Source organism: Lepidochelys kempii, chromosome 16, assembly GCF_965140285.1.
Source record: "Lepidochelys kempii isolate rLepKem1 chromosome 16, rLepKem1.hap1, whole genome shotgun sequence".
Lineage (NCBI taxonomy): Eukaryota > Metazoa > Chordata > Testudines > Cheloniidae > Lepidochelys > Lepidochelys kempii.
The window spans coordinates 28,664,921-28,690,807 of record NC_136395.1 but is presented as its reverse complement, the minus strand read 5'-3'; the positions used below and the strand labels follow the sequence as shown (position 1 = coordinate 28,690,807).

General features: G+C 50.1%; 1 protein-coding gene across 11 annotated transcripts in view; it reads right to left on the bottom strand.

Moving 5' to 3' along the window:
- Positions 1 to 17,058, bottom strand: part of RALGPS1 (Ral GEF with PH domain and SH3 binding motif 1) — a 400,445-nt gene extending 383,387 nt beyond the window's left edge. For 7 of the 11 annotated variants that reach the window (XR_012155323.2, XM_073315014.2, XM_073315020.2 and 4 more), the window contains exon 1: positions 16,881 to 17,058. The gene's annotated coding sequence lies outside the window, so the exon portion shown is untranslated. Of the gene's footprint in view, positions 1 to 555; positions 667 to 1,693; positions 1,734 to 12,349; positions 12,511 to 13,083; positions 13,502 to 16,880 lie in introns of those variants that run through there. The other 4 variants (XM_073315015.2, XM_073315016.2, XM_078849159.1 and 1 more) reach the window with 4 other exon arrangements.
- Positions 17,059 to 25,887: the final 8,829 nt, after the last annotated feature.

Genomic DNA, 25,887 nt, shown 5'->3' with positions numbered 1-25,887 from the left:
TTCCCACAACTCTTCTTTCCCTTCTCAGACAGAAGTTTCATGTCTGCTCTCCTCAGCATGGATTTGATTTAAATCAAATTCATTTAAATCACTAGTCAGGAAAACTCGATTTAATCATGGTTTTCTACATAAAGTGCATTCTTGTTGGTTGTTATAACCTTAATACATATTCTTCACAACTCAGAGATAGATGTAGGTTTCATTTTTAGAAGGTACACAATATACATTTTTAAACAGTGATTTATTTTGAAAACTTTTCAGATTAGTTTTACAGCTATATCAGAAAATGAATGATTGTTTGGTTATTTCATTTACCAAAGGTAATTGAAGCAGATATTTATGAAGTCATTGGGAGGTGAACTATCTCCAGTTCAACAGGTTAATCATTAATATTTGCAGGATGTTCTTGCCATGCTGTATTAGGATGAGTACATCACCAGACAGATATTTAAATTGTTTTAACTAAAACAACAACGTTAAGTATTCTGGATTTTTTTCTTCAACAGCAAACATATAATATTTTAACAAAACAAGCATATGTTCCTCGCTTCTCACATTTATCTCCAGACTTCTTCTCCTTGTCCAGATCTATTCCACCCGTAACTATCTTCTGTTTGTTGAACTTTTTGAAACTTTGCACTTTTAGAGAGAGGTAAGGGATTGACTCTGTGAACACAAATTTGCAGAGGGACAACAGGGTTGGGGTCTGTTATTTCTCACCTCTATATATTATTTATTTATTTAAAAACATTTTTCCTGTTAACAAGCATGTTACCTCTGGAGAGACAAATCCACAGTTTGAGAACTGCAAAACTAAGCATCTCTGATGGTATCTTCTAGACTGAGCACTGAGTCCCATTGGGTAGATAGAAAGATTAACCTAAATAATCTATACGGAAGCCTCTGGAACCCCATAAGATTGGGTCCCTAACCCATGAACTATTGGAACTCATTTACAAAGCTTTTCTTAAAGATTACATGAATATATTGTCTCATACTATACAATTCGAATTTATAATCTCTAATGAGATATCTTTGAGCTATAATGTATTTTAATTAAAACTATCTTTAGATGGTTTTTTCCTCAAAAAGCATTTTAATCAAAAAAATCCAATTTAAATTTAAAAAATCTGATTTTTTTTATTTATTTTTTTTAAAATCATTGATTTTTATCCACCCTGGCTCTCCTCTAACCCAGTGGTCCCCAAACTTTGAAGGGTCACACTCCCCCTTACTCCTGTCCACACCCCCGCACCCCTCCGAGCCGGGGCTAGAAGCAGGGCCGCAGCTCTGGGGGGAAAAGGGGGATGCGGACAGGAGTGCTGGGGCCACAGCTGGGGGTGGGTCTGGGTCCAGGAGCGGGGCTGTAGTTGGGGTGGGAGTGGAGCCACAGCCAGGCTGCAGTGGGGACCAGCAGCCGGGCCCGTGGCCAGGTGCAGTTCTACTCCCAGCCTTGCCCCCAGCCTCGGCCCTGGCCCAAGAACGGAGCCACAGCTAGCAGCCAAGGCTGGGGGCTGGTGCAGAGCCACGCTGAAGCTGGGGACAGGCGCAAGGCTGGGAGCCAAGGACATGGCTGGGGGTGGGAAGGGACCAGAGCTAGGGGTGGAGAGGGACAGGTTGGCGCTTCTTCCCCAGCCCCATGGGGCCTGGCCAAGTTAAGGTTCTTTGGGTGCTTTAATTGTGCATTTCTTACCTTAACATATCTGAATTTCCTTAATTTCAAATGTTCAGTTCTGTAATAATTAAAATATCCCTGTTATGTTTTTACCTTATTGTTGCTAATAAGTATTCTAAAACTTACCCTTATGTTAGCATAGTTTTTGGTCTGGAAATTTCCTTTTTTTTTTTTAAACACAATTATTAAAAGCTGTATACATGAACACTAAACCAGAAACCCACAGAGAAAGCTACTATGCAATATTTCTCAAGAACTGATAATATGCAGTATCAACCTTAAATCTTTTTTTAAAAAATTCATCTTTTAAGGGCAATTTTACCAGTACACTAGAGGAGCACAAAGGAGCCAGGGCACACTGGACAATTAAACTCAGTTTACAGCATCACAGAGCAACAAAAAGCAGCTGAAGTATACCGATGAATCTGGCCCTTAAGATGTATCATGGAAAATGTATTCCTGCCAGGAAGCCTCGTCTGTAGAGGAAACTAAAGGCCCTTCAGGTTCCTTGGCTGGACTACATCTCCCTGGATGCATCCAGAGTCACTTGACTCCACTGAGGAACGAAACAACTAAGTCAGTTGGCACTGCATTGCATTGTGGGAGATGTAGTCCTCCAGGGAGCCCAGTGCATAGGAGACAATGGGGTCCCAAACTACAACTCCCATAAGGCAAGAGGAATGCAGTTTAATGATCATCTGTCTCTAAAGGAAGAGTTTCAGGTCAACAAAACAATTTAGATTTCAGGAATGCAGAAATATTTCATTTCTATCAAAAATGTCAAAAAAAAAGTTTCAACATTTCTGAATTGAAATTTTTTTGAATTCCCATTTTGTGAAAAATTTCACCTTTTGACCCATTTTGGGACAAAAACAAACATTAAAGTGTTGGAATTTCCCACAGAATGGAAATTCAAAGTTTTACTCAGTTCTAAAAGATGGTGGTTCCAGCTACTTTTTCTCTTCTCTCCCACTATATAAGCACTACAGTACAGCTGACAGCCTAGACAAGACATTCTCATAGTTCATTTGTGACACATTTTATTTAGTAAGACTTTTTAAAAAGTGTAGCTTTCTACATCTTCTTGCTTTTATTTTACTTCCTTTCCTTTCCTGGCTTCATTCCACTTGTTCCTTCTTTGCTATAATAGCTTGTGGTGGATCTCTTCCTAAATTTTTTTCCAGGACATTTTCCTCTTTTCCTCCTTATAGAATCATAGACTCATAGGACTGAAAGGAATCTCGAGAAGTCATCTAGTCCAGTCCCCTGCACTCATGGCAGGACTAAGTATTATCTAAACTATCTTTGTCAGGTATTTGTCTAACCTGCTTTTAAAAATCTTCAGTGATGGAAATTCCATAACCTCCTTAGGCAATTTATTCCAGTGCTTAACTATCCTGACAGTTAGGAAGTTTTTCCTAATATCCCAACTAAACCACCCTTGCTAAAATTTAAGCCCACTCTTCTTATCATAACCTCAGAGTTTAAGGAGAACAATTTTTCTTCCTCCTACTTGTAACAACCTTTTACATATTTGAAAACTGTTATGTCCCCTCTCATCTTCTCTTCTCCAGACTAAACAAACCCAATTTTTTCAATCTTCCCTCATAGGTCATATTTTCTAGACCTTTTATCATTTTTGTTGTTCTTCTCTGGACTTTCTCCAGTTTGTCCACATCTTTCCTGAAATGTGGTGCTCAGAACTGGACACAATACTCCCGTTAAGACCTAATCAGTGTGGAGTAGAAAGAAAGAATAACTTCTCACGTCTTGCTTACAACACTCCTGCTAATACATCCCAAAATGATATTTGCTTTTTTTTGCAATAGTGTTACACTGTTCACTCATATTTAGTTTATGATCCACTATGATCCCCAGATCCGTCATACCTTTGCACCTTTATATCTTTGTCTACATTGAGTTCTCTACCTTCTCGCCTGTATTTTCTCTTTCCTTCTCACATTTATCTTCCAAAATCTCACAGTATCATTCTTTTTACTAATTTATCCTATTAATTTCTCCTGCACATTCACTCAACTACCCTCTCATACATACACTCTAGAAATTTTGCTAGACAATAGCCAGAGAACTAAAACTACTAGCCAAAGGCCAGTGCAAAATAATTTATTAAATAAAAAGGTCACTGAAAATTGCCACAACTGATTAGAGTGAACAACTGACTGAGCCCTTTAAGTTACAAAATGGCAATAATTTGGACCCTGGCTAATTGGCTTAATTTTTCGCTACTAGATGCTGGGCAGGTTTTTCAAGACATGAGTATAAGATTACCAAGAACGTTAACACAAGTGTGAAAGTCCACAACGATAAAATAACACAAAATAAAATATTCAGTGCAACACTCGATGTTAATGAAATTTCACAAGTTTTAGAGTATGTTAATACAGGTTTTTTTAATGGAAACTATAACAGTCGCTGCCTTAAGCCCTGATCCTGCAAACTTTGACACACGATTTATTTTGCTACTGCGACTAACCCCACTGAAACGGGTGACTTCTCACAGTAGTAGAGTTGTGCATGTGCATAAGTGTTTGCAAGATCAAGGCCCACATGCTAGAACACTGAAAAGCATCTTGAAAAAGCTTTAAAGTCAAACTGTGATTACTGACTACTCCTCCACCACCACCATTAGTGAAAGATTTTAGTGTCCAAGTTTTGTTCTCATGATTGCATGCTTTTTTATATATTTTAATAATTTTTCAACATATCACATATCTGAGGTTCAAAATATGCTTGTTTTAAAAAGTTTTATTAAACCCAACATTCAAATTAATGTTTTCATATTTTTTCCTATTTTCAATTGAAAAAAAAATTAGATTTAAACATTTTCTGCACTGTTTGCAAAACAAATATTGTAATATTGTGCTAGTGGAAGAGAACCAGTAAATGAAAAAACAACTTTCATCTTTAGTTAGTGGGCAAACTGAAATGAAATACGAAAAACAAACAGCACAAGAAATAAATTCGTATTACTCCTGGGGGAATTCTGTGCTACTGTGCAAGCACATAATTAATGAACCATGCATATTTTAAAAATTTTGCGCAGAAAAAACCTTCTGCCGAAATGTTGCTTCAGTTCCACCTTTTTCCCATCAGAGAGTGCTGTGGCGATAGAACAAAGCAGCAGCTCCCAGCCAGCGAGGGAAGAGAAAGAGACTACCTTGCTCACAGGACCTATCAGGCCAGGTCAGGAGATAGGGGCTGTGGGGAGACAGACAGCATAGGGTGCTGGGGGTCAGACAGGGGCTCCTACAGGTTAGTGGGGGAGTATAGACTGGGGCAGGGGCTGAATGGGACCGCAGAGGGAAGGGAGGTACAGGGCCACATGGTGATTGGGGAGGGAGTGCAGCGCTACATAGGGATAGAGGGTGGCTGAGTGGGGACACAGACACACATGGGAACGGGGTACAGCACCATATAGGGACAGGGAGGAGGTGCAGGGCCACATGGGGATGGGGTGAGTGAGTGTCTGAGTGTGGGGAGAGGGTGCAAGGACACATGGGGGTACAGGGACACATGAGGACATGGCAGTTGTGCCTGACTGAATGGGAGAGGCTAGGGGTCAGCCAGGGTCTGCATGGGGGAAGCTCCCTAACAATTCCTCCCCTCCCACCAAAAAAACCTGTTCCATACTTTTCCCACCCATACCCAACAACCCTCCAAGTTCACACCCAGCGCGCCAAAGCCACAGTACTTTGCCTAGCAGTACCCATGGGGCGGTGCTCACACGCTGTGCCCATTAGCCCTTCACCTAACTATTTAAGAAGCAGCACCATCCCAACTCCCCTCTATTCCTTTGTACCGAATGTCAAAAGCAGAGACTCTAATGCAGAAGGAATGTAAAGTGGATTGTGGAATACGCATCTGCACCTTTATCTTGAAGAACAACTGTCACAGAACAAGTAAGTAACAATGTTTTCTTCTTTGAGTGGTTGCAGACATATATTCCACTAATATAACACATGCAGTACGCGTAGAAGGTGGGTCTTGGAGTCTATTTAAATAATGACTGCAGGACTGCCTTCACAAAGTTTGGATCTGACTGAGATGCCACTGTAACAGCATATTTGGTACAAATATGTATGGAAGAACAAGTAGCAGCCCTGAAAATGTCCAATATTTAAACATCTCTGTGTCATCAATACTGGACTCAACGGGTATCCCATGGATGGTACCCCAGGCTACTGTACAGTGACGAACTGATGCTGCCTCAGTACTGAAGAGCAGTTCTTCTCACGTATCTGAAGAATCACAATGTTGGTGTGCACTCCTCCTGGAAGAAAAGGATAACTGTCCCCAAGTTCTGGAATGGTGGTGGTCAGTGTTCCCTCTAATTTTTCCCATCCATGTTATGACTTTTGTTATGTGCACCAATACGGAGGTGTTGTGTGACACATAACCTTCATATTGGCGCACATAACAAAATTAATGTGGTGGGGGTGGGGCTGAGAGGTTCGGGGTGTGTGAGGGGGCTCAGGGCTGGGGCAGAGGGTTGGGGTGCAGGGGTGTGAGGGCTCCGGCTGGGGGTGTGGGCTTGGGGGCCTGCCGGAAAACCCAGTCGGAGCCCTCACACCCCTGCACCCCAACCCTCTTCCCCAGCCCCAAGAATCATAAAAAAAAAGTGGAAAGTAGTTCAAGTTAAAAATGATGAATATTAAAAAACAAACAAACAAAAAACCCCACAAAAATACAAACACGTATGGACAAAATTAGAAAAACCAAGAAACAAAATGAGATTAAACTACCTAGGGATAAGGGTAACAAGAAAACATTTTACAGGTACATTAGAAGCCAGAGGAAGACCAAGGATAGTGTAGGCCATTACACAATGAGGAGGGAAAGACAACAAAAAATGCAGCATTGGCCAAAGTATTAAATGCCATTTTTGTTTCAATTTTCACCGAAAAGATTAGCAGTAATTGGATGACTAACATAGTGAACATCCTTGTAATATGGGGTAGGATCTGAGGCTGAATTAAGGAAAGAACAAATAAAGAATTACTTCGGGTTGGTCTCTACTGCAATTAGAAACCTGTGGCTGGCTGGTGACAGCTGCCTCGGGTTCAGGGGGCTTGAGCTTAGGGGCACTTTAACTGTGGTACAGACATTTGGGCTCAGGCTGGAGCCAGGCTTTATGACCCTGTGAGGTGGCAGGGTCACAGAGCTCGGGCTACAGCCCAAGCCCAAATGCCTACAGAGCAATTAAACGGCTCCGCAGCCTCAGTATGAGTCAGCTGGGGCTGGCCAGCCGCGGGTGCCTAATTACAGTGTAGACATATCTAACTTGTCTAAGGGTATCTTCAAGTCAGCAGGGCCTGAGTAATACATCCTAGAATATCTAAGGATATTCTGAAGAGATCTCTGAGCTATTAGCAATTATCTCTGAAAACTCATGGAGGATGGGAGAGATCCCAGAGGTCTGGAAAACAGCAAATACAGTACCTATTTATAAAAAGGAGTAGTAAGGGCAACCCAGGAAATTATAGACCAGTCATCTTAACTGCAGTACCAAGAAAGATAATTCAATCAATCAGTAAGTACCTAGAAAATATTAAGGTGATAAGTAACATTCAACATGAATTAGTCAAGAACAAATCATGTCAAACTAACCCAATATCCTTCTTTGACAGGGTACTGAGTCTTGTAGATGGGGAAAAGCAGTAGATGTGATATATCTTGACCTTAGTAAGGGTTTTGATACTGTCTCACATGACCTCATAAGCAAACTAGGAAAATATAGCCTAGGTGAACCTATTATAAGGTGGGTGAACAATCAGTCGGGAAACCATATTCAGAGAATAGTAATTACTGGTTCACAGGCAAGCTGAAAGGGCATGTCAAGTGGGATCTGGCAGGGATCTGTCCTTGGTCCAATTTTATTCAATATCTTCATAAATTATTTGGATAATGGCATAGACAGTACAAATATAAAGTTTAAAGGATGATGCCAAGCTGGTCAGGTTGTAAGCGCTTTTGACAATAGGAATTAGAATTCAAAATGATCTTGACAAACTGGAGAAATGGCCTAAATTAAATAGGATGAAATTCAATAAGAACAAATGCAAAGTACTCCACTTAGGAAGGAATAAGAAATTGCACAAATAGGCAAAATGGGAACTGACTGCCAAGAAGGAATACTGCAGAAAAGGATTTGAGGCTTATAGCAGATCACAAACTAAATATGAGTCAACAATGTAATATTGCTGAAAAAAAAAAAGTGAACATCATTCTGGGATGTACTAGTAGGAATGTTGTAAGCAAGACACAAGAAGTAATTCTTCCACTCTACTCAGCACTGATAAAGCCTCAACTAGAGTACTGTGCCCAGTTCTGGGCATCACACTTCAGGAAAGATGTGGACAAACTGGAAAAAGTCCAGGAGAGAGTAACAAAAATGAGTTAAGGTCCAGAAAACATGAACTAAAAGAAAAGATGGAAAAAATGGATTTGTTTAATCTGGAGAAGAGAAGACTGAGGGTGGTCATTATAACAATCTTCAAGTATGTAAAAGGTTGTTATAAAGAGAATGATGATAAATTGTTCTCCTTATCCACTGAGGACAGGACAGGAAGTAATGGGCTTAAATTGCAGCAAAGGAGATTTAGGTTAGGCATAAGGAACACCTTTCTAACTGTAAGGGTATTAAGTACTGGAACAAATTACCTAGGGAGGCTGTGAAATATCGGATATTGGTGGGTTTTAAGAATAGATTAGACAAACACCTGTCAAGGATGGTCTAACATCATATTTAATCCTGCCTCTCAGTCCATGGGGCTGGACTAGATGACCTATCAAGGTCCCTTCCAGTCCTACATTGCTATGATTCTATAAGGATAGCAAAGTACTGGAACAGGTTACCAAGGGGGTTATGGAATCCCCATCACTGGAGAAGATTTTAAGAATAGGTTAGACAAACACCTGTCAGGGATGGTCCAGGTATACTTGATCCTGATTTAGCATGAAGTGATGGAGTAGATGACATCAAGGTCCCTTTCAGCCCTACATTTTAGCCATTCCAGCCGTGATTCTATAATTACCACCTCCATCAGGTTCAACTAAAATGTGAACCTGAGGTTCCTACTACTAGCCCTTTGCTACTGTCATTTTTCATTCCCTATCTTATTTCTCCTATTTCCTATCTTCCTTTTTTTGTCTTCTGTCATATAAGAGTCTGGCTTAGCCAGCTAAAACAACTCTACTTTTTGCAACATTGCCATGAGCCTGTGACTAGAAAGGCAGGTAAAAGTACAGTAATGCCTGAAACAGCCTGGCACTGGTAAAAGTTTGCAAGGTCTCAGTGTGGCTGATAAGATCATATGCTGTGCCTTCTGGTTCCCCAGCAACTAGTCTGAAATTGAGAAAGACAAACAGAAAGAAACCACATTTTCTGTCTTTGCTATTCTTTTCCCTTCCCACTTTTCTCTTTAAGACAAAACAAGACAAATGCACACAAGAAGGATCATACCTCAATCACAAAAGTAGCAACAAAACCCACTATCTAAATACTCTCTTTTTCCCAAAAATGGACAACTAACTGAGGAGGAAAAAAAAAGGGCTTTCAAAGACGGAATTTCCTCCCTATGAAAGACTACACAACTAAAGAGAAAGGGAATAAGGGGAAGTTGTTGAAGTAGTTTTATGGTGTTTATTTCGGTAGGAGTCATCAGCGATAATATAAAATCTTGGACAACATTTCATTGTTTAATATTAATTAATGTTCACAAAAACAGGGGCTTTTATTAACACTTTACTCCTTGTTGGGCCTCCTCTACAGAACAAATCCTCATAAAATCTTGCTCTTCCCTGAAAAATAGATCAGCCTGGCCAAAAAGAATGCTAGGCTAAAATAAAACACTTCATTCTGTTCAATTACACTAATATTATTTGGGGAAAATGTTGGAGAACTCAGAAAAATATAATTCGAATTACATTCAAGTGGTAAGGTTTAAGAATTTGGCGGAATTCTTTTAGTACTGAAGAATTATATGTATGAACTGGACTGTGATTAATTTGATTTAAAGCAACTTACATTTGGTAAATATAAGATCAATAACAATGTTTCCATTTTAAAAAAAATCCAATAAGTGTTTTTAAGCAAATCAACATTTCCCCATACAGAGTTTGAATTCAAACATTTTAGCACTAAGAACTAGAACTTAAAAGTGAAATTGACTATAAACAAAAGTGAAACTAAATTAATAGATTTATATTACTCAAGGTAGGGAAATACAAGTAAGCTAAAAACATAAAATAGTGACAAGTAAACTGGATTTTTAGAATCTTCACTGTTCATAATCTACAGTAAACACGTTTATCACAGATAAATAAAATGTGTTTGTTTACAAAATATAATTCAGGTGACAATATCCTATTAAATTGTTCTTCAAACGGATCCCATCACGAGAAGAACAAACTTTGCAAACAAAGAAAAAACTTTATACAGATCATTCCCTCTCACTTATTTTTGTTACCCCTTTTCCACACACCAAAAATAACTGCCAGTCCCATAATCAATATTCATTATGAAAGTAAGCCCAGTTTTGATTACTAAGCATCTGCTAGACAAGATACAAATAAACATTGTTATCTTCAATTGTAATCTCTTTGGGACACAGAATAAGTTTTTCTATAGTAAACAGCTGCGTTAATAAAAAATAATTTTAATAAGGCAATAGTCTGCATTTGTTCCATTTCATTGGTTTCAGTTAGAATCATAGAATCATAGAATATTAGTCTATCTAGGACAACAACTACATGCAAAAGGCATGTTTGGGTTCTTCAATTACATAATTCAACTGTAACCCTTTTCATTATATGCCAAAACATTAGTCATCCATATTCTCAGAAGCAAAAAAAAAGACACATTTACAAAATGCAATCAGAACATATCTGTCAAACAAAGTTCTAAATTGTATTTGTAGAGTGTCATCCCAAACAATATGTGATTAGTTTCCCAAATTATCTCACAAAGCATCCTCTGCTACAGCTGTCTGTGCCTTCCACCTACCCTCACCATGTCCTGCTCAGCAGGGTTGCAGTTTACAAGGGTAGCCCTCATTGTATGTGTCTTCCTGAAAAAGCACAACATCCTTTGAATCTTACAACCCAAAGAGCACCTCCACTTCCAAGACTTCCTCACACCCTCCTCATGAAATTATCAAAATGCTGGAAATTCCATTCCTATATTCTGAAACAACAGTGCAGAGAATGAGCAGTACTAGTTAATTGTCCATATCTCTCAGGCATTTATCACTGCACTATACAGAAGCCAACTATCAATATTGCAAATCTCTCTGTCCAAAAGAAATTTTAATTAATACACCATCTACTTTCTTACTAACACATAGAAGAGGCAATGAAATGCAAAGGCTTCCTTTCTATTTAGCCAAAACCTTAAAATACTACAAGGCTCTTCACAGACTTCTTAAAGGGGAGGAAAAAAATGGAAAGATTTTGAGTTTATTTATATTACAACCATAGAAAACCGAACAGCTGTAAAGGCTTTTGACCCCCCACCCTACGAAGGGCCGTCTCACTGAATGAGCTGGTTAATGCCTCTTAGACTGGGCACCAAATCTAGAGTAGGAGACATCAATACTATAGATTGTTCACATTATTGCTGCTTACAGGGTGTCTGAGGTGATGATGGGAGGGTGCATGAATCCTATAAACAAAGAAACTGTGATAATATGAATACCACACACTTGCACTGTAACGGATAGGAACAAAAAATTACCCGATGGAAAGAGAAATATATACACCTTGGACAAGTTTTCATCTCTCTATTTTGCATAAAATGCAGAAGTATTTGCAAAGGAGGAAAGTGTCAATATTAACAACAGTCCCCCTCCACACACACACATGGTGATGATGAACAAATTGATTTACCCTAGTCATGCTCTAGGGCAGGGGTTCCCAACTTTTTTCTTTCTGAGGCCCTCCAACATGCTATAAAAACTCCAAAACCCCACTGTGCTACAATAACTGGTTTTCTGCATATAAAAGCCAGGGCCAGCAGTAGGGGGTAGCAAGCAGGGCAACTGCCTGGGGCCTCATGCCACAGGGGCCCCCATGAAGCTACATTGCTCAGACTTCGGCTTCAGTCCTGGGTGGCATGGCTCATAGCCTGGGCTTCAACCCCATGCAGCAGGGCTTCGGCTTTCTGCCCTGGGCCCCAGATAGTCTAATGCTGGCCCTGCTCACAGCCCCCCAGGGGGCCTCGGACCCCTGGCTGAGAACCACTGCTCTAGGGCAGGCACTTGACAATGGGGAAACCTAGCCACCACCCCTCTCCTTCCACTTGTCCAAGGACAGACAGTGAAAGGGACTTACCAGTCTCAGAGGTGCCCAGTCCCAACCAAATACACATCAACCATGAGGTAGGGAGATTATGACTCACCTATCACATGGAATGGGAGTGGAGAGGAGAGGAGAGGAGAGACTGGATGGGGGAGGGTCCCCAGGTCTGACAAGGTACAAGGGGAGGGGGTGTGAGAATCCCAAGGCCCATTAGTTCCAGGGGGGTACACCATCTCACCATCCTCAAAATGTGGCTCCTGAGTTTCTTCCAAGATCTAACTTGTCCTGGGGGAATGGGAAAGCAGAAAGCTGGGAAAGGAGTCAGGACACTCCCCAACGGGACCCAGTCTCACATACCTAGCTTTGTGGGATGTGTCACAGAGATAGGAGATTCAAGTCTCTACAAGGGGCAAGCCTGTGGTTTCACCTATCCCCTGTGTGTGTCCTAGAGCTAGGAGGTCCTGGGGATGCCAGGTGCCAGTGGCAGAAATAGGCAGGTGTCCTGGGTCCCTCTAATCCTGGAGAAAGGAGGAGACAGCAATGGTGAGGGCGCCTGGGCATCTCAGTGTTAGGGCAGAGAAGAGGATTCCTGGGATCTCATCTGAACTGTGTGTGAAAGAGAGTGAAAAACACAGGCAGGAATGGGCTAGGTGGGAGGACTGCAAAGTCTCAGCTATCCCAGCTAGATGTGACAGGGATGAGGGTAGGGAGGATCTTGTGTGTGTGTGGGGGGGGGGGGGGTTCTGGATCTCACCTGGTCTTGGGATGGGGGAAGGTGAGTAACAGGAATGGGGTATCTTAGGGATTGGCCTCACCTATTACATGCACAAAAGAGATTGTGGATGCAGTTCTGGGTCTCACCTGACCTGGAGTGAGGGGGTATCCCAAAGTGTCACCTGTCCTGGCGGGTGTTTCAGAGATATCCTAGCATATTTGTGACAGCTATGTGAAGATGTCCCAGGGTCTCAATTGTACCAAGGATGTGTGGCAAGATCTGCCAGGAACATGGATGAGCAGGGCAGTCCTGGGTACCACTTGTTTCAAGAGAGCAGGGGTAAGTGATAGGGATGGGGGTGGTCCCAGGGTCTCACCTTCTGAGAGTGTGCAGCTGTGGGAGTGGAGAGGTGCCTCAGGAATACCCCGAGGTAGGGGAGTGTTTGTAACAGAGATAAGCAAGGGAGAGCATTCCAGGGTCTCGCCTATCCTGGGAAGAATGAGTGATAGAGATGGGAGGCAGTTCTGATCTCACCAGACCCTGGAGAGGAGTTTGCAACATAGATGAGGGGGTATCCCCGGGACCCACCTGCTGGGAGGGCTGAGGGCAAGTGACAGGAACGGGAGGGTGTCAGGAATAGGCTGTGGGGGTGTGTCCCAAGGGTGTGTGGTGTGGGGTCTCGGGAATGGAGAAGGTGGGGCGCATCCGGGGATTTCTGGCGAGGGGTCTAGGGGGAAGAAGGGGTCCCGAGGTAGGTGACAAGGGGGATGGGAGCAGGCAGTTCCAGCAGGTGGGTAGCAAGTCCCAGGCGTGGGGCTGAGGGACCTCAGGGATGGGCGGGTGGGGGGCATCCCAAGCCTGGCGGGGCAGGAGGTGGTCTGGGTGGAGCAGGGGAGGGTCCCGCGCGTGGGTGGAGAGTGGTCTCAGGGATAGGAGGCAGCAGGGGGATCCCAGCGGTGTGTGGGGAAGGGTCTCAGCGGTGAGGAGCAGGGAGTCCCAGGAGCGTGGGGGGCGAGGAAAGAGTCGCAGGGATGGGGTGTAGGAGGCTTGGCAAGCGTGGGGCAGGGAGGTTCTGGGGGCAGGGGGCGGAAGCGGTCTCGGAGGGCGTGGGGGAGGGCTCTCGGGGAGGGTGCAGGCGGGACCGCCGGGCGTGGGGGAGGGAGGGCTCTCGGGGAGGGTGCAGGCGGGACCGCCGGCCGTGGGGGAGGGCTCTCGGGGAGGGTGCAGGTGGGACCGCCGGCCGTGGGGGAGGGAGGGCCCTCGGGGAGGGTGCAGGCGGGACCGCCGGGCGTGGGGGGGGGAGGGCCCTCGGGGAGGGTGCAGGCGGGACCGCCGGGCGTGGGGGAGGGAGGGCCCTCGGGGAGGGTGCAGGCGGGACCGCCGGGCGTGGGGGAGGGAGGGCCCTCGGGGAGGGTGCAGGCGGGACCGCCGGGCGTGGGGGGGGGGAGGGCTCTCGGGGAGGGTGCAGGCGGGACCGCCGGGCGTGGGGGAGGGAGGGCTCTCGGGGAGGGTGCAGGCGGGGACCGCCGGGCGTGGGGGAGGGAGGGCTCTCGGGGAGGGTGCAGGCGGGACCGCCGGCCGTGGGGGAGGGAGGGGTCTCGGGGAGGGTGCAGGCGGGACCGCCGGGCGTGGGGGGGGGAGGGCTCTCGGGGAGGGTGCAGGCGGGACCGCCGGCCGTGGGGGGGGGGAGGGCCCTCGGGGAGGGTGCAGGCGGGACCGCCGGCCGTGGGGGGGGGAGGGCCCTCGGGGAGGGTGCAGGCGGGACCGCCGGGCGTGGGGGAGGGAGGGCTCTCGGGGAGGGTGCAGGCGGGACCGCCGGGCGTGGGGGAGGGAGGGCTCTCGGGGAGGGTGCAGGCGGGACCGCCGGGCGTGGGGGAGGGAGGGCTCTCGGGGAGGGTGCAGGCGGGACCGCCGGGCGTGGGGGGGGGAGGGGTCTCGGGGAGGGTGCAGGCGGGACCGCCGGCCGTGGGGGGGGGAGGGCCCTCGGGGAGGGTGCAGGCGGGACCGCCGGGCGTGGGGGAGGGAGGGCTCTCGGGGAGGGTGCAGGCGGGACCGCCGGGCGTGGGGGAGGGAGGGCTCTCGGGGAGGGTGCAGGCGGGACCGCCGGGCGTGGGGGAGGGAGGGCTCTCGGGGAGGGTGCAGGCGGGACCGCCGGGCGTGGGGGGGGAGGGGTCTCGGGGAGGGTGCAGGCGGGACCGCCGGTCGTGGGGGGGGGGAGGGCCCTCGGGGAGGGTGCAGGCGGGACCGCCGGGCGTGGGGGAGGGAGGGCTCTCGGGGAGGGTGCAGGCGGGACCGCCGGGCGTGGGGGAGGGAGGGCTCTCGGGGAGGGTGCAGGCGGGACCGCCGGGCGTGGGGGAGGGAGGGCTCTCGGGGAGGGTGCAGGCGGGACCGCCGGGCGTGGGGGGGGGAGGGGTCTCGGGGAGGGTGCAGGCGGGACCGCCGGGCGTGGGGGAGGGAGGGCTCTCGGGGAGGGTGCAGGCGGGACCGCCGGGCGTGGGGGAGGGCTCTCGGGGAGGGTGCAGGCGGGACCGCCGGCCGTGGGGGAGGGAGGGCTCTCGGGGAGGGTGCAGGCGGGACCGCCGGCCGTGGGGGAGGGCTCTCGGGGAGGGTGCAGGCGGGACCGCCGGGCGTGGGGGAGGGAGGGCTCTCGGGGAGGGTGCAGGCGGGACCGCCGGGCGTGGGGGGGGGAGGGGTCTCGGGGAGGGTGCAGGCGGGACCGCCGGCCGTGGGGGAGGGAGGGCTCTCGGGGAGGGTGCAGGCGGGACCGCCGGGCGTGGGGGAGGGAGGGCTCTCGGGGAGGGTGCAGGCGGGACCGCCGGCCGTGGGGGAGGGGTCTCGGGGAGGGTGCAGGCGGGACCGCCGGGCGTGGGGGAGGGAGGGCCCTCGGGGAGGGTGCAGGCGGGACCGCCGGGCGTGGGGGAGGGAGGGCCCTCGGGGAGGGTGCAGGCGGGACCGCCGGGCGTGGGGGGGGGAGGGGTCTCGGGGAGGGTGCAGGCGGGACCGCCGGGCGTGGGGGAGGGAGGGCTCTCGGGGAGGGTGCAGGCGGGACCGCCGGGCGTGGGGGAGGGAGGGCTCTCGGGGAGGGTGCAGGCGGGACCGCCGGCCGTGGGGGGGGGGAGGGGTCTCGGGGAGGGTGCAGGCGGGACCGCCGGGCGTGGGGGGGGGGAGGGCTCTCGGGGAGGGTGCAGGCGGGACCGCCGGGCGTGGGGGAGGGAGGGCCCTCGGGGAGGGTGCAGGCGGGACCGCCGGCCGTGGGGGAGGGCTCTCGGGGAGGGTGCAGGCGGGACCGCCGGGCGTGGGGGAGGGAGGGCGCTCGGGGAGGGTGCAGGCGGGACCGCCGGGCGTGGGGGAGGGAGGGCCCTCGGGGAGGGTGCAGGCGGGACCGCCGGGCGTGGGGGGGGGAGGGGTCTCGGGGAGGGTGCAGGCGGGACCGCCGGGCGTGGGGGGGGGAGGGGTCTCGGGGAGGGTGCAGGCGGGACCGCCGGCCGTGGGGGGGGGAGGGCCCTCGGGGAGGGTGCAGGCGGGACCGCCGGGCGTGGGGGAGGGAGGGCCCTCGGGGAGGGTGCAGGCGGGACCGCCGGGCGTGGGGGGGGGAGGGGTCTCGGGGAGGGTGCAGGCGGGACCGCCGGGCGTGGGGGGGGGAGGGCTCTCGGGGAGGGTGCAGGCGGGACCGCCGGCCGTGGGGGGGGGAGGGCTCTCGGGGAGGGTGCAGGCGGGACCGCCGGCCGTGGGGGAGGGAGGGCTCTCGGGGAGGGTGCAGGCGGGACCGCCGGGCGTGGGGGAGGGAGGGCCCTCGGGGAGGGTGCAGGCGGGACCGCCGGCCGTGGGGGAGGGGTCTCGGGGAGGGTGCAGGCGGGACCGCCGGGCGTGGGGGAGGGAGGAGTCTCGGGGAGGGTGCAGGCGGGACCGCCGGGCGTGGGGGGGGGAGGGCTCTCGGGGAGGGTGCAGGCGGGACCGCCGGGCGTGGGGGAGGGAGGGCGCTCGGGGAGGGTGCAGGCGGGACCGCCGGGCGTGGGGGGGGGGGGGGTTTCCCAGTCGCGAGCGGCGCCAGGGGGCGCCTGAGGTGACGCGGGGCCCCAGGAAGCGGGAGCCCCGAGGCCCCCCTGGCCGCCGGCAAAGCCTCAGGGATGGGGGCGGTTCTGGGTCTCGCCTGCCCCGGCGGGCGGGTCTCACCTGCGCGCTGCTCCCGAAGGCCGAGGCCGGCCGGCTGCTGTGCCCACAGCAGGAGGGGAGGAGGGGCGGGGGTCCCCGCGGGGTCCCCTCGCCGCCCTGGCCCGCCGCCGCCGCTCGGCCCGAGCCCCCCGCCCACTGCTGCAGCCGCCAGGGTGAGGCCGAGCCCGGCCGCGGGGACTGGGCTCACCACAGTGACAGGCAGTTCAGCCAATCCTCACCCCCGCCACCACAGTTCACCAATCAGCGCTGCGTAGAGGCGGGAACATGCAAATAAAAGCTCTGTGCGCAGCGGCTGCAGCGCCCTCTGCGTTCCGCGGGCAGCCGTGCCGGGCCGGGCGCGCGACGGTCCGAGGGCGGCGCGCGGGGCCAGCATGGGCCGGGGCGGGCGGTGGCTGGGGCGGCGGGCGGTTGGGGACAGTATGGGCCGGGGCGGGCGGTGGCTGGGGACAGTATGGGCCGCCGCGGGCGGTTGGGGACAGTATGGGCCGGGGCGGGCGGTGGCTGGGGACAGTATGAGGCGGGCAGTGGCTGGGGCGGTTGGGGCAGTATGGGGCGGGCGGTGGCCGGGACGGGCGGTGGCTGGGGACAGTATAGGCCGGGGCGGGCGGTGGCTGGGGCGGCGGGCGGTTGGGGCAGTATGGGGCGGGCGGTGGCCGGGACGGGCGGTGGCTGGGGACAGTATGGGGCGGGCGGTGGCTGGGGCGGCGGGCGGTTGGGGCAGTATGGGGCGGGCGGTGGCCGGGGCGGGCGGTGGCTGGGGACAGTATGGGGCGGGCGGTGGCTGGGGCGGCGGGCGGTTGGGGCAGTATGGGGCGGGCGGTGGCCGGGACGGGCGGTGGCTGGGGACAGTATAGGCCAGGGCGGGCGGTGGCTGGGGCGGCGGGCGGTTGGGGACAGTATGGGCCGGGGCGGGCGGTGGCTGGGGACAGTATGGGCCGCCGCGGGCGGTTGGGGACAGTATGGGCCGGGGCGGGCGGTGGCTGGGGACAGTATGAGGCGGGCAGTGGCTGGGGCGGTTGGGGCAGTATGGGGCGGGCGGTGGCCGGGACGGGCGGTGGCTGGGGACAGTATAGGCCGGGGCGGGCGGTGGCTGGGGCGGCGGGCGGTTGGGGCAGTATGGGGCGGGCGGTGGCCGGGACGGGCGGTGGCTGGGGACAGTATGGGGCGGGCGGTGGCTGGGGCGGCGGGCGGTTGGGGCAGTATGGGGCGGGCGGTGGCCGGGGCGGGCGGTGGCTGGGGACAGTATGGGGCGGGCGGTGGCTGGGGCGGCGGGCGGTTGGGGCAGTATGGGGCGGGCGGTGGCCGGGACGGGCGGTGGCTGGGGACAGTATAGGCCAGGGCGGGCGGTGGCTGGGGCGGCGGGCGGTTGGGGACAGTATGGGCCGGGGCGGGCGGTGGCTGGGGCGGCGGGCGGTTGGGGCAGTATGGGGCGGGCGGTGGCCGGGACGGGCGGTGGCTGGGGACAGTATAGGCCAGGGCGGGCGGTGGCTGGGGCGGCGGGCGGTTGGGGACAGTATGGGCCGGGGCGGGCGGTGGCTGGGGCGGCGGGCGGTTGGGGCAGTATGGGGCGGGCGGTGGCCGGGGCGGGCGGTGGCTGGGGACAGTATGGGGCGGGCAGTGGCTGGGGCGGTTGGGGCAGTATGGGGCGGGCGGTGGCCGGGACGGGCGGTGGCTGGGGACAGTATAGGCCAGGGCGGGCGGTGGCTGGGGCAGCGGGCGGTTGGGGACAGTATGGGCCGGGGCGGGCGGTGGCTGGGGCGGCGGGCGGTTGGGGCAGTATGGGGCGGGCGGTGGCCGGGGCGGGCGGTGGCTGGGGACAGTATGGGGCGGGCGGTGGCTGGGGCGGCGGGCGGTTGGGGCAGTATGGGGCGGGCGGTGGCCGGGACGGGCGGTGGCTGGGGACAGTATAGGCCAGGGCGGGCGGTGGCTGGGGCGGCGGGCGGTTGGGGACAGTATGGGCCGGGGCGGGCGGTGGCTGGGGCGGCGGGCGGTTGGGGCAGTATGGGGCGGGCGGTGGCTGGGGACAGTATAGGCCAGGGCGGGCGGTGGCTGGGGCGGCGGGCGGTTGGGGACAGTATGGGCCGGGGCGGGCGGTGGCTGGGGCGGCGGGCGGTTGGGGCAGTATGGGGCGGGCGGTGGCCGGGACGGGCGGTGGTTGGGGACAGTATGGGGCGGGCGGTGGGCGGTTGGGGACAGTATGGGCCGGGGCGGGCGGCGGCTGGGCTCCGTGTTAGCTGGGGCAGAGGTTTGACCCACTGTTCTGATTCCTGCACCTCTGTTCGCTTATTGCGCATTTTGGCTCTCAGAGACCGTGTACGGGCTTTGCAGGCCAGGGTGGCGGAACTGGAGGAGCTAAGGGAGGCAAAGAGGTGTGTTGATGAGGCTTTCTGGGACACTGGAGGTGGGGCAAATCTACCCGTCAGACAGCCCCTGCACTGCTAAGGAGGATGAAAAGCCCAGAGAAGGAGAGCAGTCAACGGGAGCAGAGGGACACCTTCCCATATTTGGGACCCCCCTTCCAGATGATGTTGGCGTATCCTCTCACACTGAGGTTACCTCTCCAGCGGTTAGGAAAAGGCAGGTGTTAGTAATGGGAGATTCGATCATTAGAAACCTAGATAGCTGGGTTTGTGATGACTGGGAGAACCGTATGGTGAGTTGTCTGCCTGGTGTGAAGGTTGCAGATCTCTCGAGGCATCTAGATAGACTTATGTGTAGTGCTGGGGAGGAGCTGGTGGTTATGGTACATGTAGGTACCAATGACCTAGTGAAGGCTAGGAGAGACATCCTGGAGGCCAAATTTAGGCTGCTAGGAAAGAGACTGAAATCCAGGACCTCTATGGTGGCATTCTCAGAAGGGGGGGCGGGGGAGCCTTTTGTAATGATAATCAAGGTGGGCCATTTCCAGCAGTTGATAAAAACGTCTGAGGAACAGTGTGTGGGGGGGATGATTTCTCCCCCACTCCCTGCTCTCCTGCTGGTATTAGCTTATCTAAAGTGATCTCACTCTCCTTACAGCGTGTATGGTAACACCCATGGTTTCATTTTCTCTGTGTATATAAATCTCCCCACTGTATTTTCCACTGAATGCATCCGCTGAAGTGAGCTGTAGCTCACGAAGGCTTATGCTCAAATAAATTTGTTAGTCTCTAAGGTGCCACAAGTCCTCCTTTTCTTTTTGCAAACACAAAAACTAACACGGCTGCTACTCTGAAACCTGTGGAAGGCAACTAATTTGCATATAAATATACTTAGACTTGTGATGAGAGAAATTCATAGAGAGAACGTTTTATACAGTGTTGTAAGTGACCATAACACTTCAAAACATATAAAAAGGCAAAATATGCTTTTAGGGTTGCAGGGGAAGGAGCATCAGTGGGTACACTGGCTATATGCAGCCACTGATATGACTCATAACCGTAGTATCTCAGCACCTCTACACTAAAACCAAGGTCTTTGGGTGAAATTCTGGCCCTATTGACTTCAGTTGGACTAGGATTTCACCCTTAACATCCAGTTTTATCACTGAGCCTGTACATGCATTATGGAACAGAGGTTTGAGTCTACAGGTGATTGTGGAGTTTCCCTTCAGTTTTAGAGTAGATAGCAGAGATGGCAAAGGACAGGTGTGCTGCGCTTTGCCCATGCTGGTTTGAGTCATACATACTAAGACCTTTACCTGCTGCTGTAGATTGGCTCTGACAACATATCTGCAGAGCCTGCCAGCTTCCCTTAAGAAGTCTATAAATATATAGTTTTTCCAGAGTGGCTTGCACAAATTGCTGCTGCTGCTTACCCATTTAGAGAATGGAAACAGTATTATTTATCTGACATGATAAACAACTGAGCAACATAACTTTTATACAAATATTGTCATAATGCATCTGAGAACATTGTAATGTTCATGAACATTCCACACAAAAAAGTCAAAGTATGTCACTGAGGCACTGGAGTGGGTTACCAGGTGCAATCTCCATCCTTAGAGGTTTAAAGGCCCGGCTTGACAAAGCCCTGGCTGGGATGATTTAATGGGGGTTGGTCCTGCTTTGAGCAGGGGGTTGGACTAGATGACCTCCTGAGGTCTCCTCTAACCCTAATCTTATATGATTCTATGATCACGTAAGGTACTTGTTACAAGTTTTCCTAGCTCTAATTAACAATATTGATGTTTAAACATTCATCATTAGGCTTCAGAGTGAACACACAATCAAGCTGAATATGGCAACTCTGAGCTCTCTTATAGCAGTGTAGATGCACTCTAAAACACCCACAGCTGGCCTGTGCCAGCTAACTTGGGCTCACAGGGCTCTGGCTGCTCGGGGCTATAAAATTCCAGTAGAGATGTTTGGGTTCAGCCTAGAACTTGGGCTCTGGGACCCCATAAGGGGTGACACTATATTATGTGGGCTCCAGTCCAACCACCTATATTCCAGACTTCCTAGCACCCTCAAAGCATGGCTGCTCTGGCCCTCTGTTCATGGTGCAGTGTGGAAAAACTTGACTCTCAACCAAACTTTGCTGTCACAGGACATAGAATGTTAGCCCATAGGACTGTGGGATACTTTTGGCAGAATCACAGAGAATGAATCCAGTGAGGCTGTGTCTACAATATAAAGCAATGGGGCATGAACCCTGGGTCCCAGCTTGTGACATGGGGCCAGAAAGAGTTAAGCAACTAGCAGGCTAACTGACCCTGATTCAACCTTTAGAGACATATTAGTAGATAGTGTTTGTGTTTTGTGTGTTTACATACATATTGTAGAGGTTGGCAATGTAATCAAACATTCCCGTCTATGCTGTATTCTATTAAGATCTTCTTTTGATCTGTGAATTAACATTTAAATGTACTGATGTCACTGTCTTAATTTCTCTTTGAAGTTTGTAGTAAATCACCTGCAAAATGGTGGGAGATAGACCGTTGCCTTATGTTAATCCATGTACCTAATTGCCAGTGATGCTTACCAAATAGGTTACTTTAAAAGCCTATTGTTCACCCAAGGACTAGTGCTGTCAAGAGGCTGCAAAAATCTCTATAAAAACTCATGGGACCTGATCCTTTCATCTCTGATCTGTTTAAGCTTTATTTGGGGGAAGTTTGAGTCGTAAGACTGAGATCTCCAGTCCCAACTGGACCGCCCTGATATTGAATATTTGGACATTGGACTAGAACTTGATTAACTGCTTCTGAAAAGGACTCTTTACAATTCTAAAGTTTACTATCTCTACCACAAAACTGATGTCCACTATGTCTGATCCTTTAGGATTGGTAGAACTTTTTTTTTATATGAACAAGATTTTCAAAAATCATAATATTTGACTTGGCTGTCAGCCTGTACCCTCCCTGGTCATACCTGGGTCCCAGCTTGACTCAGACTCTCTGCACCTGTGGGGTCCTGCGACAGTGGAATTTGTATGTAGATAGAAGGGAGGTTAAGCTTGAGCCTGAGTTTACATTGCAGGGCAGACACACACAGTTTCTGGCTGTCTAGAAATACACAACTCAACCATTTGCATTGCAGCCAGAAGGTCTTGTAGAATTGTTCTTATTTAAAAGCAAGTTGCAAGATCTGAGGGGTCAGTAGCTGACTGCTAGAAATCCCTCTGCTGGGTTCCTTTTCTCCATTGCATAAGTGGGCCCCTGGCTGTGCCCTCCAGCTCTAAGTAAATGAGTGAGGCCTCAAAATAATCATGTCACAGTGGAGAAGCTAAGTTCAACTCTGCACTGTTGTCCTAAGTGGAAAGCCGCTGCTGTGTAACAGTGCACAGCAAGACTCCACCCACTTTATCATTATTTAGATTAGAGAGGATCCAGGTGCTTGTCAGGATTGGAACCCCATTATATTCAGTAGCCTGCATAGTAAGCCAGGCCCCTGCCATCTAACAAAAAAACACATAAGGAATTTGGGGAAGCAAAGTCCATTTGATTTAACACTCCTACGCTTGCAGAAAGTGACCCATTCATTATTAAAGGGGTAGAACAAGAACATTGGTTACATAGCTTTGTGTTTCATACTTGTGGCCTATGCATATTGTTTGGTGTGTTGTTATAACTATGTTGGTTCTAGGATACTAGAAAGACAAGGTGGGAAAGATAATATCTTTTACTGGACCAATTTATAATAAAATATATTACCTCACCCACCTTGTCTCTCTTCTGTGCATGTGTCTTGTCAATTTTTTGTTTGAAATTAGTTTAAAAGTATCATTTCTTTTACATTTTATTGATCCACTCCTTTGGAAAATAGGTTACTTTAGCTCATGCAGTGCAACTGTTTGTTGGATATTTGCTCTAGAAGTGGCCCAAAGTGCTTTCAAGTCAGCTAATACATGGACACTGTATTTATTATGGGAGATGCTGGCTCATGACCTAAAACAAGCAGTTAGTTGAAGTTTAACCATATACACTGTACTATGGTACTGTAATTATTGCAACTTAAACAAACGTGGAGTGCTTAAGGTCAGCAGTGTCTCAGTGGCTACAATCTAGGTGAAGCTAGAATTGTATGCCATAATAAATTTTGTACTCTAGCATTAACCAGCTTTCCGGCTCTGTCCCAGCAAAATAACTATTTTCAAGATTGTTAAATCCAAGATGTCTACATCATTTTACCATGTGCTAAGCATCCTAGGGAATATTTTTGAATTTATGAAAAAAGTATTGTGGATAATGCATGCATATAAACGCCAAGGAAGTTCCCCACATTCCCTACCTGAAGCGTCACTGTGATACCAGAAGGATAGGATCCTTCAATATGAAGCTACAAACCAGTGACAAACCTGCTGCACTATAATTGAACATTAAAATTCAGAATCTGTATTTTGATGCATGTCATCCCATTGGTAAGCATAGTGGACCCTTCAGTCTTTGCACTCAAGATAATCTGCCGGTGATTTTGCATTCAGATGCTCTGCATCTGAGAAATCTTCCCCACACTGGTGCTTGGGGGGAGGCCTACCTTGAGATGTATAAGTTTGGGGGCCACCTAGAGCCTGTGGCACGTAAATATGCCTGTAACATCAGCCTGGTGCTGACTCATGGTAAGTGCTACTAGCTTGACTTTTTTTTTTTTTTTGGTCATATGTCAGAATTGCAAAGATCATTCCCTTACCCTCTCTCTTTGACCTTATCACCCCTCTAAAATCCCTCCACTGGCTCCCCATTTTATATCACGTCAAACATAAGATGCTGGTCTTCGCTTTCAAGGCCCTTCACAGCCTATTCCCATCCTGCCTATCATCTCTATCAAAATATTGTCTCCCATGTCCAATAGACAAATGATGCCAGCCTCCATCGCACATTTCCTAAATGTTCAAACACCTTTCTGCTTTCTCCCACACTGCCCTCACTTGTGGGACGAGCTCCCTGTAAACGTCCACAAAGTGATCTCATTACCCCCTTAAAACTCTCCTTTGGCCTAGCCATTGCCAAGTTTTTTTAATAGGCACCATGCCACTGTCGTGCTGATACCACTACCTACCATGCTGACAAATATGGTCTCACTGTTTCCATGTTCTCCCCATCTATGTTTGTTCCTGTTGTCTCTTGTCTTATACTTACACTATAAGCTTTTCAGGGCAAGGACCAACTTTTTGTTGTTTTTACATTACCTAGCACAATGGGGTCCTCCCAGTCCATAGCTAGGGCTCCTATACATTATAGTAGATAGTAACTAACAGTAGACAAAGATGCATTAAGCATTACAAGTCCGTGTTTAGCACATGAACATTTCCCTCTCAAACATGGAAAATTTACACCATACTCACTAAACTAAGGCGAAAGGGGGCAAGAAAAGAGTACTGAGTTCTTCCAGTGAAATTTAAGTTATGTTTGGCAGAAAGCAATGTCCAGTCAGCATTATTAAACAGGTCTCTTTTACATGAAAAGTGAAAACCGCATTTGAGCATAAAAGTTTTCAAAGACACTTTCATAAATACATGCACTATGCTCCAGTGTCCTTGGCCAAATGGCCCCTCCTCTACACAATGTTCTGGTACAGCTGGGCAGTAGGTTATCACTCTTCACACAAAAGAGATGGCTACATCGCAGTAGTATAAATATAAACCTATGATGCTCTTTAGGATATCTTGAATGGAGAGGTGCTATCATAAGAGGATATCAAATAGCTATTAACTCCCAGATGCTATTACAAGATGTGTACACTATTGGGGTGGGAATTCTGTTTTTATTGAAGGGTTTAATTCTCAACTATTAGTTACTATTACTGCTTTGCAAAAGGAATTAATATAATAGAATCATTGTGGGGAGGGAGGGTGTTTTTGTTTTGGTTTTTTAAAGTTTGGCAACCTGAAGAATTTGTGATAGTCTGCCAAGACAAAAATTAAGGTATTACGTTAGCACAATGTTCTGCAGAATGCACTTTTATCTTCTAAACACTCAAAGCTAAAGCTGATGGACTTTGGTAGACAAACTGAAAAATTACAGATGCACCAGAACTTTCTCTTGCCTCTAAACCCAAAGGCACAGGGGGAACAACAGGGGTATTTTTCTCTCTCTCAAGGAGTTTGCTTTATACAAACTTAAAAAGAAATGAACATTCTGAGCTCCTAGGAAATGCTCAGCAGTCAGTGCCACAGGAAGGAAGTTTCTCTATCCTTTTACCCAGAAAAGAAATGTCAATGGAAATAACTAAGAGTGTTGCTGCATTGTAGCAGTTGTTGCAGCATGGCAGCCCTTTGTACACTCTTGTGCCAATAATGATTTCTGCAAGCTGATGAATATTGTGTAATCTCAATGTCAGCTCTCTGTGCACATACTCTGCCGGCTATAAACAAGTCTATATAATACACAATACCATGCAGCAGAGGAATGTATCAGCCCTACATGCAATACCCCACTCAGTTCCTGGGCTTGCTTCTGGAACTGCTGTTGCAGCACTAATGATTGCTGCTCTGTGCACTGAAGTAGAAGAAAATGTGGCAAAGATTCTGCAGAAACTGCTGAGTAGCTGCACAAGGTCCCATATACATATCTTCAAATAGCTGCTGT